At 40.8% G+C, this 16,552-nt stretch overlaps 1 long non-coding RNA gene across 1 annotated transcript in view; it reads left to right on the forward strand.

Moving 5' to 3' along the window:
* Window positions 1–1,864: 1,864 nt before the first annotated feature.
* Window positions 1,865–16,552, forward strand: part of LOC112648219 (uncharacterized) — a 31,933-nt gene continuing 17,245 nt past the window's right edge. Inside the window, exons 1-3 of the long non-coding RNA XR_004817608.2 lie at window positions 1,865–1,989; window positions 6,689–6,768; window positions 14,861–15,059. This is a non-coding gene — a long non-coding RNA (uncharacterized LOC112648219). The remainder of the gene's footprint in view (window positions 1,990–6,688; window positions 6,769–14,860; window positions 15,060–16,552) is intronic.

Here is a 16,552-nt window from a genome sequence, read left to right on the forward strand (position 1 = left end):
AAAAAAATGTTTATTTTATTCAGCATAGTGCCCTCTGATCCATCCATGTCATACATGGCAAGATTTCATTCTTTTTTAAGGGCCAAGTAGTATTATATATATATATATATATCACAAATATATATATATAGAGAGAGTATGTATACACATGCACACACACACACATCATCCATTCATCTATTGATGGACACTTAGATTGCCCCCCTATCTTGGCTATTGTAAGCAATTCTATACTTTTAGGCTTCCTATAGAAAAAAGAAGTTCATGTATTACAAAGTATCAGTATTCCATGCCTAGTTCGGGTTTTGTTTCTCTGTATTCCCCACTCTTATTTCAGCAAGGTTTAATTAAACAGTTATTTCAGAATTATTTCTTTGAGTTGCTGAGAGTCTCAGTGAGATGATTGCTTCACATGGGAATTCATAGTACAATACTCCAGGGATTGGGCCATTGTTAACCTTATAGTACACAGTCTTAATACAAAGAAGAGAGAAAAGGAATAGTGATCAAAAGAATTGAGAAAAAGCTTCTCAAAGTGTTTAACAACCTGGTTAAATTGTTGTGAAATGAACCTCTCTTCATTTTAATATTCCATATTACCTATATGAAATTTTTAATTGGAAAGCCTTATTTATTATAATGATTAATAAAATTGTGCTACCTTTTAAGCTACATGTAACCAGGCCACTTGTCCAACCTTGAGAAGATGCTGGTAGGTTGGGTGATCAATCATCCCGGTTTGCCTGAGACTGTCATGGTTTTAGTACTGAAGGTCCATGGCCCAGGAAACCTCTCAGTCTGGGGCAAAATAGGACAGTTGGTCACCTTATGCTGGCTACGAGGAAGGGGAGGCATGGATCTTAGTACCAAGCTTCTTCCACATTAAAGTTTCCTTTGGGGACGCCTGGGTGGCTCAGCGGTTGAGCCTCTCCCTTTGGCTCAGGGTGTGATGGAATACTGAGATCCAGTCCCTGTGGGGCTCCCTGCAGGGACTCTGCTTCTCCCTCTGCCTTTGTCTCTGACTGTCTCTGTGCCTCTCATGAATAAATAAAATCTTTTAAAAAATAAAAAAAATAGGGACGCCTGGGTGGCTCAGCAGTTTGCCGCCTGCCTTTTGCCCAGGGCATGATCCTGGAGACCCGGGATGGAGTCCTGCATTGGGCTCCCTGTGAGGAGCCTGCTTCTTCCTCTGCCTGTGTCTCTGCCTCTCTCTGTGTCTCTCATGAATAAATAAATAAAATCTTCAAGAAAATAAAATAAAATCTCTTTTTTTGGGGGGAGGGGTGTCTAGGTGGCTCCGTCAATTAGGTATCTGCCTTCAGTTAGGTCATGATCCCAGGGTCAGCAGGGAGCCTGCTTCTCCCTTTCCTCCCTGCTTGTGCTGTCTCTCACTATCTTTGTCTCTGTCTCTCTCTCTCAAATAAATAAACAAACAAACAAACAAACAAACAAAATCTTAACAAAAAATCTCCTCTAAAAAAAAAAAAAAAAAATCTCCTCTGGGTCCCTATTATCTGCCTGAGAAGATATCCTTGCTGGAGATTACTAATAGGAAAGGAGCTTTGTCTGATACCACAGACAAATCCTGGGGTTTAGCCAAACTACAGAAAATTAAGAAGTTAGTCCTAAAGAGCACTCTGGCATCAATTGGACACATCATTGTTGTGGTGCTCACCTGGTTGTCATTGCTGCATTAACTCCTCCTATCCTGTGCCAACTGCCAATTAGGAAGTCCTTACTGGGGGCTAGCAGTGTGCTAAGTCCTTTGCACACGTCCTTTTACATGCCAGACTGCAATATAGATTATAAAACTGTGGTTACAGGAGGTAAAATGGCTGCCTTTGATGTCACAATACCAGTTGGTATAGAGCTGGTTGGTATTTGGACTGAGGTATAATTTCAAACAGAGCTGATGCCCTCATTCACCGCCGCAGCATCCAGGTTGCCTGGAAAATGTACCTGCACACTCTCTGTGATCTTTCACTCAAGGTCTGTATCTCTTCATCATTTGCTCTATGACCTGGAGGTATGGTGACTGATGCTGTTGACTAAACCAGGTTCTTTCTCTGTCCATAGAGCATTAAACCCCATGACCCATGCTGGTGGACTCTCCCTCTACTCCCTGACAGAGGGCGATTTCAAGTGATTTTTTAAAAACCACAAAAAGAATACACATAAACAATACTATCCATTGGTAAAAGATCAATAACAAAAGCAAGAAATCTTTTTGCTTGAAATCCTAAAGTAATAAATCACTAATAATTTGGTCCATCTAATACAATTTAAAACACCAAACTAGATTACTGATTTAGAGAGTGAACTAGCTCCTTAATCACTGTTCCTAAAATTCCAGTTGAATTGACAATTCAGCAACACATTAACTATTTTTCCCATTTTATCAGTGTTATGAAATGAGGAGATAATGGGAGAGCATTTAAGCTTACATAGTACCATGCAGATATAACTTCTAGTTATTAGCGTGGCATTTTGAGCTTTATCTAAGGCCAAAGGATAAGAGAAAATTTTGGTCTCAAGATTATTTTTGTTCAGTAACCAAACTTGCAAAAGGTCAGCTTTCTCCAGGAACAGGAGAAAAATGTTTTTAGCAAGGAGCAGCTGTTGCCTCTTCTCTGAGTATGACATTTAAGCCAATCAGTCAGCCCATGGTACTAGCTGAGAGTTTCATGGCTTAGTAGGAAGAAGAGCACTGTTAACAAATCATAACTATTATCATCTTGTATTAGAAAAAAATGTTCTCAAATTACTCGAGAAACAAGTTGGCTTTAAAGAATTGGCATGAATGTTAGAATTAAGCATTGTATAGAAATTTTTTTTTAAGATTTTATTTTTAAGTAATCTCTTATACCCAATGTGGGGCTCAAACTCACACACTGAGATCCAGAGTCATATGCTCTACTGACCAAGCCAGCCAAGCACCCGTGCATAGAAATTTATTAGGTCACAGAAGTGATCTAATAACAGGGAAGAGTTCACTTTTCCAAGTGGATCACAGGAATGGTGGAATGGGAATTCTTTTTTTTTTTTTTTTTTTTTTTTTTTTTAAACATTTTTTTTAAATTTATTTATGATAGGCACACAGTGAGAGAGAGAGAGGCAGAGACACAGGCAGAGGGAGAAGCAGGCTCCATGCACCGGGAGCCCGACGTGGGATTCGATCCCGGGTCTCCAGGATCGCGCCCTGGGCCAAAGGCAGGCGCCAAACCGCTGCGCCACCCAGGGATCCCTGGAATGGGAATTCTTAATGCATTACTCAACTTGTATATTTGCTGTTTGTAAATATCATGCCAAATATTATAAATCTGTATTATTTATTTTTATTTTTAATGCAGGATACTTAATATGTACTATACTTGATTTATTTTTTTCCTTCAACAAATATTCGTTAAGACATTATGATATATCAGCTATTGTGCCAGTCATGGAGGACATAAAAATGAGCAAGACATTCTAAACTTCTGTTTTTAGGGGACATATAGTTAAGTGAAATGGGAGGAGTAAGGTAAAAAAAATTATAAGCAATTATGACTAAAGGTGGTAAATGCTCTGACAAGGCAATTAAAAGGTACTATGTGAGTCCAAAGAAAAGGCAACTAACCTCAGATTTGCAGAGAAGGGTGATCAGGGAATGAATCCAAATGTTTTACAGGAATTAGCTACATGCTTGTGTGTGTGCATGTGTTATGAGTGAGTTAGTGTATGTATATGGTAGGGACAGTGTGGCAGCATGTGGTAGGTAGGTCAACATCTGGGAAGAGGAGGGCAGTTAGTTCACAAATAGTGAAGAATTCTCCAGACAGAGGGAATAGCACAGGGAAAGAACCCCAAAAGCCAAAGGGAACATGGCATGTTTGAGGATTTTATAGTATTCAGCAGCTCTGTTGCTTAGATAGTAAAAGAAATATGAATAAAAAAGCAAACTTGCAGAGGTAAGCAGAAACCAGAATGCAAAGAGCTGTATAAATGAGTTTGGATTTTACCCCAGGGGCAGGAGGAGCCTTTGAATGGGTTAAAACTGGGATGTTATGTAATGTAGGTAAAATTTGTGATCTTTATTGAAATAACACATGAAATACAGCTTAATGTATATTATTCCTTAGTCATTCTTCCCTCCAACCATTATTATTATTTTTTTTTAAGATTTTATTTATTTTGGAGAGAGAGTGAGAGAGAGAGAGAGGGCAGGGGTATTGATGGTATTGAGGTCTGGCTTTCTCATTTGCATCTCATCTCAGGACCTTCTGAAGGGACATCTCCATTCTGGAACTCCACATAGGGTATGCTGAGACTTCCTTGAGACTGTATGTAGATCAATTTCTCAGTCTCTCTAATCCAGGTAACTTTTCTCTCTTCCATTGGCATTGATCCCCAAAGCAGTCTAGTTAAAACTCTTCCCGTTAATCTCTATCTGTTCTCCACGGGACCCAACCTGCAATACCATCATTTACCAAGCCGGAAATCTGGAAAATCCCCTAGACCCCTTTCTCCTTTATCTCGGAAAGGCCTCCATATCCAATCAATCACCAGATCCTTTTCTCTCATTATTCCAGTTGCAACCATCATAATCCAATTCACCCCCATCTGTTGGGCAGGTAAACTTTCTGCACAAGCTGCTAATTTGTTTTCCTATCTTTTACCTTTGCCTGGATCAAAGCGACTTCTTTTAAAAATAAATATATTATATTCAATAGATTTATTGAGTTATATGTGACGTACAATATACAGGATATATTTATTTTTATTAAGGATTTCATTTATTTGAGAGAGAGGTAAGGGGAGGGGCTGAGGAAGGGGGAGAGGCAAAGGGAGAGGGAGAAGCAGACTCCCCCTGAGCAAGGCTCCCCAGGTGGGGCTCAATTCCAAGACCCTGGAATCATGACCTGAGCCAAAGGTAGATGCTTAACAGACCCAGCCAGCCAGGCACCCCTATGCTGGGTATATTTAAGGTGTACAAGTTGAAGCAGCACAGTGGCGGTTACGTAGCTCAGGTTCCTGGGCTGCTTCCAGGTGCGCAAGGTCGGTTCCTATGCACCAGTCCCTGCGGCTCCCCCACCAGCATGCCAGTGCTCCTGACCAACACCAACGTTCCCAGCACGTCTCTGCCAGAAGGGCTCCCTTCTGAGTTGAGTCAGCAGCTGGCGCAGGCCCCCGGCCAGCCGGCCCAGGACATCGCGGTGCACGCGGTCCCAGACCCACGCCCGGCCTTCAGGCGCGCTCCGTAGTCTGCGCCGCACTGCACGGGCAAGATCCGCAGGCAGGACAGGCTCCTGCAGCTGCTGTGTGGCCCCCTGGCCGAGCGCCGGGGCAGCCCGGAGAGGATCCACACCGACTGCTGTGGCTCGAACGTGGCCAACCTGGGCTGGCGCGGCTCAGCCTTCACCTGAGGGCTGCGGCCCCCGGCCCGCCCACGCCAGGGCCTGCGGCCCTCCGTGTTGCACCGGCTCTGCCCTGGTGACTCCCACTTCCAGGTTGGGAGACTTACAGGGTTTGCAAGCTGAGAAAACAAAAACAAAAACCCAACGACGGTGTGCAAGATTTTGACATATGTGTATACCTGTGAATCTATTACCACGACCAAGGTAATAAGCATATCCACCACCAACTCTATAATTTTTTAAATTACAAAAGCTGTGCAAGTTAGTTGGAAATGTAGAGATAAGCAGTAAGAAAGTGGGAACAGGAATTTTTACCCTCCCTTGGGGGGGTAATCGTTTACAATTTGAAACTTTTTTTTTTAAAGATTTTATTTATTTATTCATGAGAGACATAAACACACACAGAGGCAGAGACATAAGGCAGAGGGAGAAGCAGGCTCCATGCAGGAGCAGGATGTGGGACTCCGGGATCACCCCCTGAGCCAAAGGCAGACGCTCAACCACATGGCCCTACAATTTGAATCTTAACAGGTTTTTTCCTTGTCTTAAATTCCTTTAATTGCTTCACATGTCTTTTTTTCTTTTTTTAGCTATCCAAAGTCTATTTATTGGGATGGTTTCCCACTAATCTTGATTCAGAGTGTTTTTAGGCCGCTTCCATCTGAAGGAGCATCCTTCAGTAAGCCTTACTTTTCCTCCTGGAGGCTGGCAGAGGAGAGTGGAGGAGCCAACACACAAAACCACCCCATGTACTTGGCCAAAATCACCATGGTGATTTTGTAGCATTTTAGGCACTTCACCACCATGAAGTCGGAGCTGGGGCTCTGCACCAGGTGCTTCTCTTGTGCTACCTCTTCTCTTCCCCAGGGGCGGAGGAGGTCCTTCCCGTGGGGCATATTTTCACTGGGATGTCAACACCGCAGGGAAGGCAAATGCATTTGAATAACTACAAAAATCCTTCCCTGAAGGCTGATCCCCCATCCACCTTTCCAGCTTCCTGTGGCAGACCTTTCTATTTCTAGCCCGAGGGGATTGATTTTTCAACCAAATTAGTGTTGCCCCGCCCCTTCTTGCTTCAGGGTCTTCCACCAGGCTTTATCCTTTCCCTCTACTGCTCTTTTACTCCTACCCCCACCCCTGCTTGTGCATATTCCTAAATGTGAATGAATATTTTAAATAATTGCTAATTAATGATTATTGAATACTTATTTTTTGTCAGGTTCTATGCTTTGCATACATTGTATCTCTTCAGCCTTACAAAATGGGTAATTGGCATTATTGTCCTTATTTTGCAGATAAGGAACTGTGACTTCCCCAAAATCAGGCAGTTGCTGGGTTTAGAAGGATTCCCCTGTTGCTGAATCTTTAGACCAAGGTAAGTTCCTGGTTACAGCCTCCTGTGTAATGGCCTCCAGATTTCCTGTAGAATATACATTGTACTCACAACTTTTTTAAAAAATTAGGCTCCGCACTAGGTGTGGAGCCCTGCTCGGGGCTTGAACTCAACCCTGAGATCAACACCTGACCTGAGATCAAGAGTCAGATGCTTAACCAGCTGTCACCCAGGTGCCCTTGCAGTCACTATTAAATGTCTATTTTCCCATTAGAAGACTAGACATCAGGCAGCCCGGGTGGCTCAGCGGTTTGGCACAGCCTTCAGCCCAGGGCCTGATCCTGGAGACCTGGGATTGAGTCCCAGTCTCACGTCAGGCTCCCTGCGTGGAGCCTGCTTCTCCCTCTGCCTGTGTCTCTGCCTCTCTCTCTTGTGTCTCTCATGAATAAATGGATAGAATCTTAAAAAAAAAAAAAAAAAAAAAAGAGAGACTAGACATCTCCACTGCAATTTGTATAGCAGCTTAGTGACCAAAGCTTAGAATCGGGAGTCAGAAAGAAGGGAAGTTCAAATCCAAACTTTGCCAATATATGACCTTGAGCTAGTGCTATTTAACCTCTGTGAGTCTCAATTTCTTCACCTATAAAGCAGATAATAATACTTTTCCCCTCTTACAGAATTGTTTTCAGGAGTGAGTAAGATGATATCAAAAAGGATCAAAAAAAAAAAAAAAGGGATCCAACACAGGATGTGACAGGGCCTTTTGTCTTTCCAACTTTGAATGTAAAACATTCAAGGGCAAGTATCAAATCTTGTAATCATTTTGTATCCTCTACTGTGTCTGGCATGCACAGAGTATATACTAGATAGCCAATAAATAGTTATATGGAATGCCAGGAGGTATTTCTGGGGGCTAGCTTGGGTTTATGATTTTGGTTTCTTTACTTTACAAATCAAAGGGTAAATAAAGCAAAGTTTTCTTAACACTGTCACTATTTCTGGTTTGAGTGAGATGGTTGCTGTCTGCAGAGGGTGGAATTGAGTGAGGCAAAACAGATCAGAGTTGAGTCAGCATCTATACAGGCCAGACAATGCAAGATACTTAAAAGTAACACAGAAGGTACATAGACCTATAGATAGTAGATTGATTTGCTAATTTCCACAGTTTAGACTCATTTACTTATTCATTCATCAAACATTTATATAATACTGCTTTCTGTGGATTGCTGCTCTAGGTACTCTGGGTAGTGATTCTTATACAATATTGGTGCTGGCCACAGAAAAAACTCCTGAGGGATTGTTAAGGTTAAGATTCTCGGGGTACCTGGGCTCAGTCAATAGAACATGCAACTCTTGATTTCAGGGTCATGAGTTCAAGCCCTATGTTGGGAATGGAGCCTACTTAAAAATAAAACAAAAATAAAAACAGATTCTTGCATCTCACTTGTTGGAGTTTCTGATAAGGGTCTGGGATTATCCTGGGGACTTGTGTTTTAAAAAATTCTTCATGTGATACTGATGCACTGTTCTGGGAAAGCAGACATACCGAAGGCACTGTTTCTATTCACAAAGAAGATTGCGTGAGGGACATAGTTAATAAGGAAAACTTAATCAAGTCGCATTGTTACCAAACAACCTATCATAGCTGCTAATTCAGGAAACAAACAGGTGAGCCCTGGCATGCTTTGGGACCAACTCCTCCATCCCGGAGAATTCCGAGAGGGCTGGACAAATCAAAAGCATAGCTCTTGGTTGGGTTTGCCAAAAATGTTGCTGAACAAACTCGGATAAACTCGTCACAAGAGAAGCCAGTGACTCAAGAGATGAGGGTTTGGAAAAGAGAATGGGAGAAATTCATTTCAGGTGCCGGCCGCAGGGGGTTGGTTGCAGGCTCAAGCCTTAATAACTGCCGATGACATGGACGTTTAGAGTTTGACAAAGAAGTTTTTTGGGGGGGGGGGGGGATGGATGTGTAAGAAAGCAGGGCAGAGAGCCTGTGGTCAGAGGTAAGGGTCAGTATGTGTGCAACCCATAATCATGGGCAGGGAAGGGGATGTGTGGGGTGTGGTCTACTAGACATTCCGTTGCTATCAGGACTTTTCTAGTCTGTCGGTTGGAATGTTCTGTTCCTTGCAAAACATCTTTGTCAATGCCTCAAGAAAGTGTGATAAGAAATCAGCACAATGGGTTTTAGTTAAAGCATGAGTTCAGCACTCTAGTCTATTTCTGGTTTTAACTGTTGGGGTCTACAATTGAGCAAGAGGGTTCACTGACAATGTTTCAGGATTTCTCTTCCTTTAGTGCTCATGGTTCTTGGTCACACCTCTTTCAAGAATGAAGAGGTAAACCAGACAAAGAGTGGTGAGCAGCGAAGCAAAATTTATTGTGTGAGAGTACAAAGTTCCCAAAGAGGGAGGAGATCTGAGGGGGTTGCTCTTGGAGTTTCTAAGTCTAGGGGTTTTTATGAGCTCTTTGAGGAACTATCTTGAGCAACCATGGTGTGCTAAAATATGCCAATTTTGATCATGTATCTGTGTATCTATTAGGTTAATGTTCATGTGCTGTTGGTCTTCTTGGGCTGACATCTGCGGACTTACGTCTTAACTGCCTCAGCTCGTGATAGTGACATGGAACTATCTTAAGCAACCAGGGTGTGCTAAGGTGTGCCAGTCAGGGCTTTGATCATGCGTCTGTGTACCTATTAGGTTAATGTTCACATGCTGATGGTCTTGTCTGAACAGTGAAACAGGATGTTAGCACTGTTTTGTCTTAGCTGTCCCTACTCCATGTATTTTTGTTAGGGACCCTGGCCCTGACAACGTAACTGTCCAACTAACTCCTTAACAACAGCATCAAGTTTTTTGTTGGTTTGATTTTGGCTCTGGGTAGTATGAATTTATTTGCCCGTACCATCCCTCCTACAATAATATAGCCTAAGTCTTCACTGAAAGGGTCAAATGACATTGTTTGTATTCATGTTGCCATTGTGGGGAGTCAAGATGTGCTTGTAGAAGAATATGTGGGCTGATAGAATGTGCCAATATATAAGCAGGTCGATAATTAGAAGCATACATGATAAAATAATCTCAATTTAGGTCTAGTAAATTTCAGTCCAGAAAGAGATGAAATAGAATTGTCTGAAGAGGGGTGAAATCTTTACCAAGTAGGCTATCTATCCAGAAGAATCAGCACTTCACTGATGTGTAAATATATTGATCAGTGCCTTTCTATCAATATCTAGAAAATGCCCCCATCACCAAAAACGTATCCATTATCACCCACACAGTGCCTCGACCTCTAGCTCCCCTCAAAGCTGGGAATGGAAGCGAAGTAGGAGTGCTGGGTATCTTCACCCACACAAACACAAATTCAGCATGAACCCTGAATAGGAGTATAAAGATTTGGACAGCAAAAAATGTGCTGAGTGCAGAGCAAAGGCACATGTAGGAAAAAGCATCGCTTTTACTCAGTTCCAGGTTGTGGAAGAATACATAACCATTGCATTTTACATAACTGGGAATTTAATAGTTGCTGTGTTAGAAAAGTTTGGTTCTAACATTAAAACCAATCGGATATTACTAAGTACCTGTTGTGTATGGAAGGGTCTTTCTAAACATTCCAATAGAAGAAAAACACTGGTGCTTTGACTCTAAGTGTACTCACAGCCAAACATTTTACAAGCTGTATCAAAATCCCTGTTATTAGTGTCTGCTTTGAGCATGGAGGTATTAAGTAGAGAACCATAGACCCAAGGTAGAGTCACTTGCCCTCAGGGCAGTAAACCAAGACTTAATTGCAGTTTCAAACTCTCCAGGGGTGTAATTTTAAGACAATCAACCTGGAATTTTTCTGGTGAACACCAATGAAGTAATCTGTCACATGTGGGCCCCCCCTCCCACCAAGGAAGATGAGGTGATTAGCATGATAAGACCCCTGCCCTTTCCCTTAAGGGAAGGTAAACTGGCCTAAACCAGTTTTGTTTTGCTAATAACTTTTTGCTCCACCTCCTTTCCTATAAAAACCTTCTTTTCTTACAAAACTTTGGAGCTCTCTTCTACTTGCTAGGTCAGATGCTGACCCTACTTGAACTGCTTAGGAAAAACAATTTAGTCTTGGAATTTACTCCACTGAATTTTGCTTTTTTAGCAGAGAATAATGTGGCCTGTCACCCAATTGCCATTTACATTTTTTTTTTTGCATTTCTAGCAGTGAGTCTTTTTAGGGTGTTTTGTACTACCTTGTGTGGCAGATGGTTGAATCATAGGATAGACTATTAATATAGGACTCTCCAAGTGACTAAATAAGAACCTCATCCAAGGTCATGGACACAGGCTTGACAATCACCCTACTTCAGCTTTAAGTTTATATTTTGTAAAATTTTCCATAATTGATCCCAAAATGCTTTTTTTCTCTGAATAAAGCATGATTAAATATATTAAACTGATGTTGAATTAAAATACCAGGAAGAAATGGGTAACTAAAAATAACAGGATATGATTAATGGTTTTGATTCATAGCCTATTTTTATCTTCTTCTGGAATCTGAGTATCCAAATTTGTATTTGCAGAGCAATATAAGAAAAGATGAGATTGGAATCTTTAGTTTTGAAATGTTCTTTTGAATTATTAACTATATTCAAAGACTGTCACTTTAGAATTTGATCTATTAGTGAATACTCTCAGCATTGCTTCTCTGGGATTAGGTGTTAGCCTATATAAGAATTCATTGTTAATTTTACAGGGTGTGATAATATTATTGTGGTTATGTTGTTTGAAATCCTCATCTCTTGGAGATATATTTAGACTATGTATAGGTAAAATGATATAATGCCTTGGTTCAAGTTTCATGTTGGGCGTGGGGATTACTTAAAAAAATGAAAAATATTCCAGCCAAACAAAACAAAGCAAGAAGAAAATAGGAAAATACGTAGATAATAAGAATGGCAGAAAGTTCCTCCTGCCTGTCAAAATGGTTAACATCAACACCCAAGAAACAACAGGTGTTGGGAAGGATGTGGAGAAAAACTCTCATGTACTGTTGGTGGGAAAGCAAACTTGTGCAGCTGCTGTGGAAAACAGTATGGAGGTTCCTCAAAAAGTTAAAAATGAAACTACCCTACAATCCAGCAATTACATTACTGAATGTTTACCCAAAGAATGCAAAACCACGGATTCAAAGACGTACATGCACCCCTATGTTTATAGCAGCATTATTTACAATAGCCAAGATAGGAAAGCAGCCCAAGTGTCCATCGATAGATGAATGGATAAAGAAGAAGTGATATTTATATATATATAATTGTCAAAACAAGGGAGCAAAGGGAAAAAAAAAAACACAAACCAACAAATAGACTTAATTATAGAGAACAAACTGATGGTTACCGGAGGGGAGACGAGTGGAGGGATGGATTAAATAGCTGATGGGGATTAAGGAGTGCTTGCTGAGATGAGCACCAGGTGTTGTATGGAAGTGTTGAATTGCTATATTGTACACACAAAACTAATATAACACTGTAGTTAAATAGCGGGAATTAAAATTAGAAACTTAAAAAGAATGACAATGCTGATAATTGTTTAAGGTGGGCGACAGATATATGGGGGTTCAGTATGCTTTTTCCATGCATTAAAAAAAATGTCCACAATAAAAACTTCTAAAAAGGTTTTTCTCGGTAACACACTCTACACTATATTTTTCACTTTCTTTTAGCAATCTCTCTCTCTCTCTCTCTCTCTCTCTCTCTCTCTGGCAAAACTACCACATCTAGAATGTAAACAAAATGAGAATTTTTTTAAATAAATTTTTTAAATAAATTTTATTTTTTATTGGTGTTTAATTTGCCAACATATAGAACATATAGAATAACACCCAGTGCTCATCCCATCAAGTGCCCCCCTCAGTGCCCATTACCCAGTCACCCCCACCCCCCGCCTACCTCCCCTTCCACCACCCCTAGATTGTTTCCCAGAGTTAGGAGTCTCTCATGTTCTCTCCCTTTCTGATATTTCCCATTTATTTTTTCTCCTTTCCCCTTTATTCCCTTTCACTATTTTTTATATTCCCCAAATGAATGAGACCATATAATGTTTGTCCTTCTCCGATTGGCTTATTTCACTCAGCATAATACCCTCCAGTTCCATCCACGTTGAAGCAAATGGTGGGTATTTGTCGTTTCTAATAGCTGAGTAATATTCCATTGTACACATAGACCACAGCTTCTTTATCCATTCACTGTCGATGGACACCGAGGCTCCTTCCACAGTTTAGCTATTGTGGACATTGCTGCTAGAAACATCGGGGTGCAGGTGTCTTGGCATTTCATTGCATCTGTATCTTTGGGGGTAAATCCCCAACAGTCCAATTGCTGGGTCATAGGGCAGGTCTATTTTTAACTCTTTGAGGAACCTCCACACAGTTTTCCAGAGTGGCTGTACCAGTTCACATTCCCACCAACAGTGCAGGAGGGTTCCCCTTTCTCCACATCCTCTCCAACATTTGTGGTTTCCTGCTTTGTTAATTTTCCCCATTCTCACTGGGGTGAGGTGGTATCTCACTGTGGTTTTGATTTGTATTTCCCTGATGGCAAGTGATGCAGAGCATTTTCTCATGTGCTTGTTGGCCATATGTATGTCTTCCTTTGTGAGATTTCTGTTCATGTCTTTTGCCCATTTCATGATTGGATTGCTTGTTTCTTTGCTGTTGAGTTTAATAAGTTCTTTATAGATCTTGGAAACTAGCCCTTTATCTGATACGTCATTTGCAAGTATCTTCTCCCATTCTGTAGGTTGTCTTTGAGTTTTGTTGACTGTATCTTTTGCTGTGCAAAAGCTTCTTATCTTGATGAAGTCCCAATAGTTCATTTTTGCTTTTGTTTCTCTTGCCTTCATGGATGTATCTTGCAAGAAGTTACTGTGGCCAAGTTCAAAAAGGGTGTTGCCTGTGTTCTCCTCTAGGATTTTGATGGAATCTTGTCTCACATTTAGATCTTTCATCCATTTTGAGTTTATCTTTGTGTATGGCGTAAGAGAGTGGTCTAGTTTTCATTCTTCTGCATGTGGATGTCCAATTTTCCCAGCACCATTTATTGAAGAGACTGTCTTTTTTCCAGTGGATAGTCTTTCCTCCTTGTGCTTCCCATTCTTTGTTCAGAAATACCCTTTAGTGCCCATTTAATGAATAACCTGTGCTTGGTGCAGTTGCTGCTGAGGCTAAGGGATTCAAAAGGAGCACATGATCTGTTCACCAGAAGCAAGTCACATTTGTGATTTTCAGTTTCCTTTTTGGAAAATGAGCAAACAAAACTGGATGACTTCAGTAATCTCCTTCCAATTCTATGTGTCTTTGAGTCTGGCTTCTTGAGAATAAGAACCATAATCTTTTCATTGGGACAGCATAAAATAATTAGATTTTAAATACGTATGCACTTAGTAGTAGGTAATTTTGAACCAGATGTCTGTTTCTTCATGTGAAAATAGGATATTCTTCATGGCATTCCCTTCTGTCAACTATCCCTTACTTTCTCTTCTGGTGTTGGTTTCTTTCCAAGACTAATCTGGAATTTTTAGGCAAATAATTTTTTGGAAGAACTTACCCTCCCAAATTTATGATATTCTACAGTAACATATTGATAAACATTTTTGGTAATTTAACTCAGGTTTTCTTTATAAATGAGAGTTAATGCATTTTCAAATTTAATATGGTCAATTTCCTTAGCTATAAAGAGTGAGATCAGAAACTCACTTAACAGGACAAGCCAAGTATCATTCAGTACTCAGTTATTAGGACATTGGGAAGACTTAAAACTTTAATTTCGACATACTATAAAAGAGCAAATACCAGGTTGTTCTGAAGAAATGAATTTAAAGTAAATGTAGCTATTCGAAAAATGTTTTTAGCAGATGCATGAGAAAAATGTGTTTACAGAGTTGAGTGTTGCTGTGGAGAATTCAGAAGTTAAATATATATATTTTATGACAGAAAAAGATAAACGACCTCCCACAAAACCATCTCTTCTTTAAGGCTTTTTGCACTGAATCAAAGTTGTTATATCTTTGTATTAGTTGTTGATTTTTTGTTGGCATTGTTAATTGCATATAACAAATAGTTTTTTTTTTTTTTTTTTTTTTTTTTTTTTAAGGAGGCTTCACACCCAGCATGGAGCCCAATGTGGTGCTTGAACTCATGACCCTGAGATCAAGATCCAAGCTGAGATCAAGAATCAGATGCTTAATGGACTGAGCCACCCAGGCGCCCCTGTAACAAATAATTCCATTAAATACTGTTGAAACAGTATTTTACCGAGGGAAGCTTACAGATATATTTTGCAGCCAACATGAGTAAGTGTGTGTCTTTTTCACAATCTCTTCTTCGGGACTGGGAGTATACGCTGCAACTATATGCCTTAATTAACTTTTTTATTGGCAAGGAGGTGAGGCTAGGTTTACAGGAACAAATGTAAGTAAGTTGGTAACTTGCACTTTTCTTCTGTCTTACAAATGAAAGAAAATGCCTATTTTTTACCCTAGTCTTTCTTTTTCCCCTTCCTTCCACAAACATGTATTGAGCTCTTTGTGTGAACTTTTAGAGATTTAGGGAAGTGGGGATGTGGGACAAAACCATATACTGCTGCCTTGCCAAGCCATGGCTCAGAGCTCTGATTCTCTCCTCAGCTCTGGAATTGTAAATCTAATTTTTTTTAAGATTTTATTAATTTATTCATAAGAGACACAGAGAAAGAGAGAGAGAGAGAGAGGCAGAGACACAGGCAGAGAGAGAAGCAGGCTCCATGCAGGATCACACCCTGGGCCAAAGGCTCAACCTCTGAGCCACCTAGGCATCCCTGTATTTCCAATTTTTAATTTGATTTGCTCTATCATTTACTAACAATTACTGTTGAGCTTTGCATGCATTCTCTCTTTAAACTCTCTTTAAAAACCCTTATAAGACAGACACTCTGCCCCCTTTGCAGTAAGAAGATTCAGGTTTAGATCAGTTAAATTAGTGGTTGAGCCAGGATTCAAATCAAGTCTGTTCAATGGCAAATACCTATGCTTTTTTACCACCTCATCACTCTGTAGTACCAGATCTTAATCCCAAATGTCTATAGGAAAAGTAAGGGTCTAGTGCAGACTGTGGGACCCTCAGAAGCTTGTGCTCCATGAAGTGTTGGGAGCTGGTGATCAGCTCCACCAGCTAAAGCCAGGCCAGTATTACAGTGGTTCTGATCTCTAGAAAGCAGCTGAATATAGATTTTTATTCTTATTTTTTTAAATATTTTATTTATTCATTTGATAGACTGAGAGAGAGAGGGAGAGCATGACTGGGGGGTGGGACAGAGGAAGAAGCAGATTCCCAACTGAAGAGGGAGCCTGACAGAGGGCTCAATCCCAGGACCCCCAGATTATGACTTGAGTCAATTGCAGCCCTCAACCAACTGAGCCACCCAGGTGCCCCTAAATATAGATTTTTATTTTTTTTTTAAATTTTATTTTATTTTATTTATTTATGATAGGCACACAGTGAGAGAGAGAGAGAGAGAGGCAGAGACACAGGCAGAGGGAGAAGCAGGCTCCATGCACCGGGAGACTGACGTGGGATTCGATCCCGGGTCTCCAGGATCGCGCCCTGGGCCAAAGGCAGGCGCCAAACCGCTGCGCCACCCAGGGATCCCTATTTTTTTATTTTAAGAAATATTTTATTTATTTATTCATGAGAGACACACAGAGAGAGGCAGAGACAGAGAAGCAGGTTCCATGCAGGGAGCCCGATGCAAGACTCAATCCTGGTACGCCAGTATCATGCCCTGAGCCGAAGGCAGACACGCTTAACC

The sequence above is a fragment of the Canis lupus genome, chromosome 7 (genome assembly GCF_003254725.2).
Source record: "Canis lupus dingo isolate Sandy chromosome 7, ASM325472v2, whole genome shotgun sequence".
Classification (NCBI taxonomy): domain Eukaryota; kingdom Metazoa; phylum Chordata; class Mammalia; order Carnivora; family Canidae; genus Canis; species Canis lupus.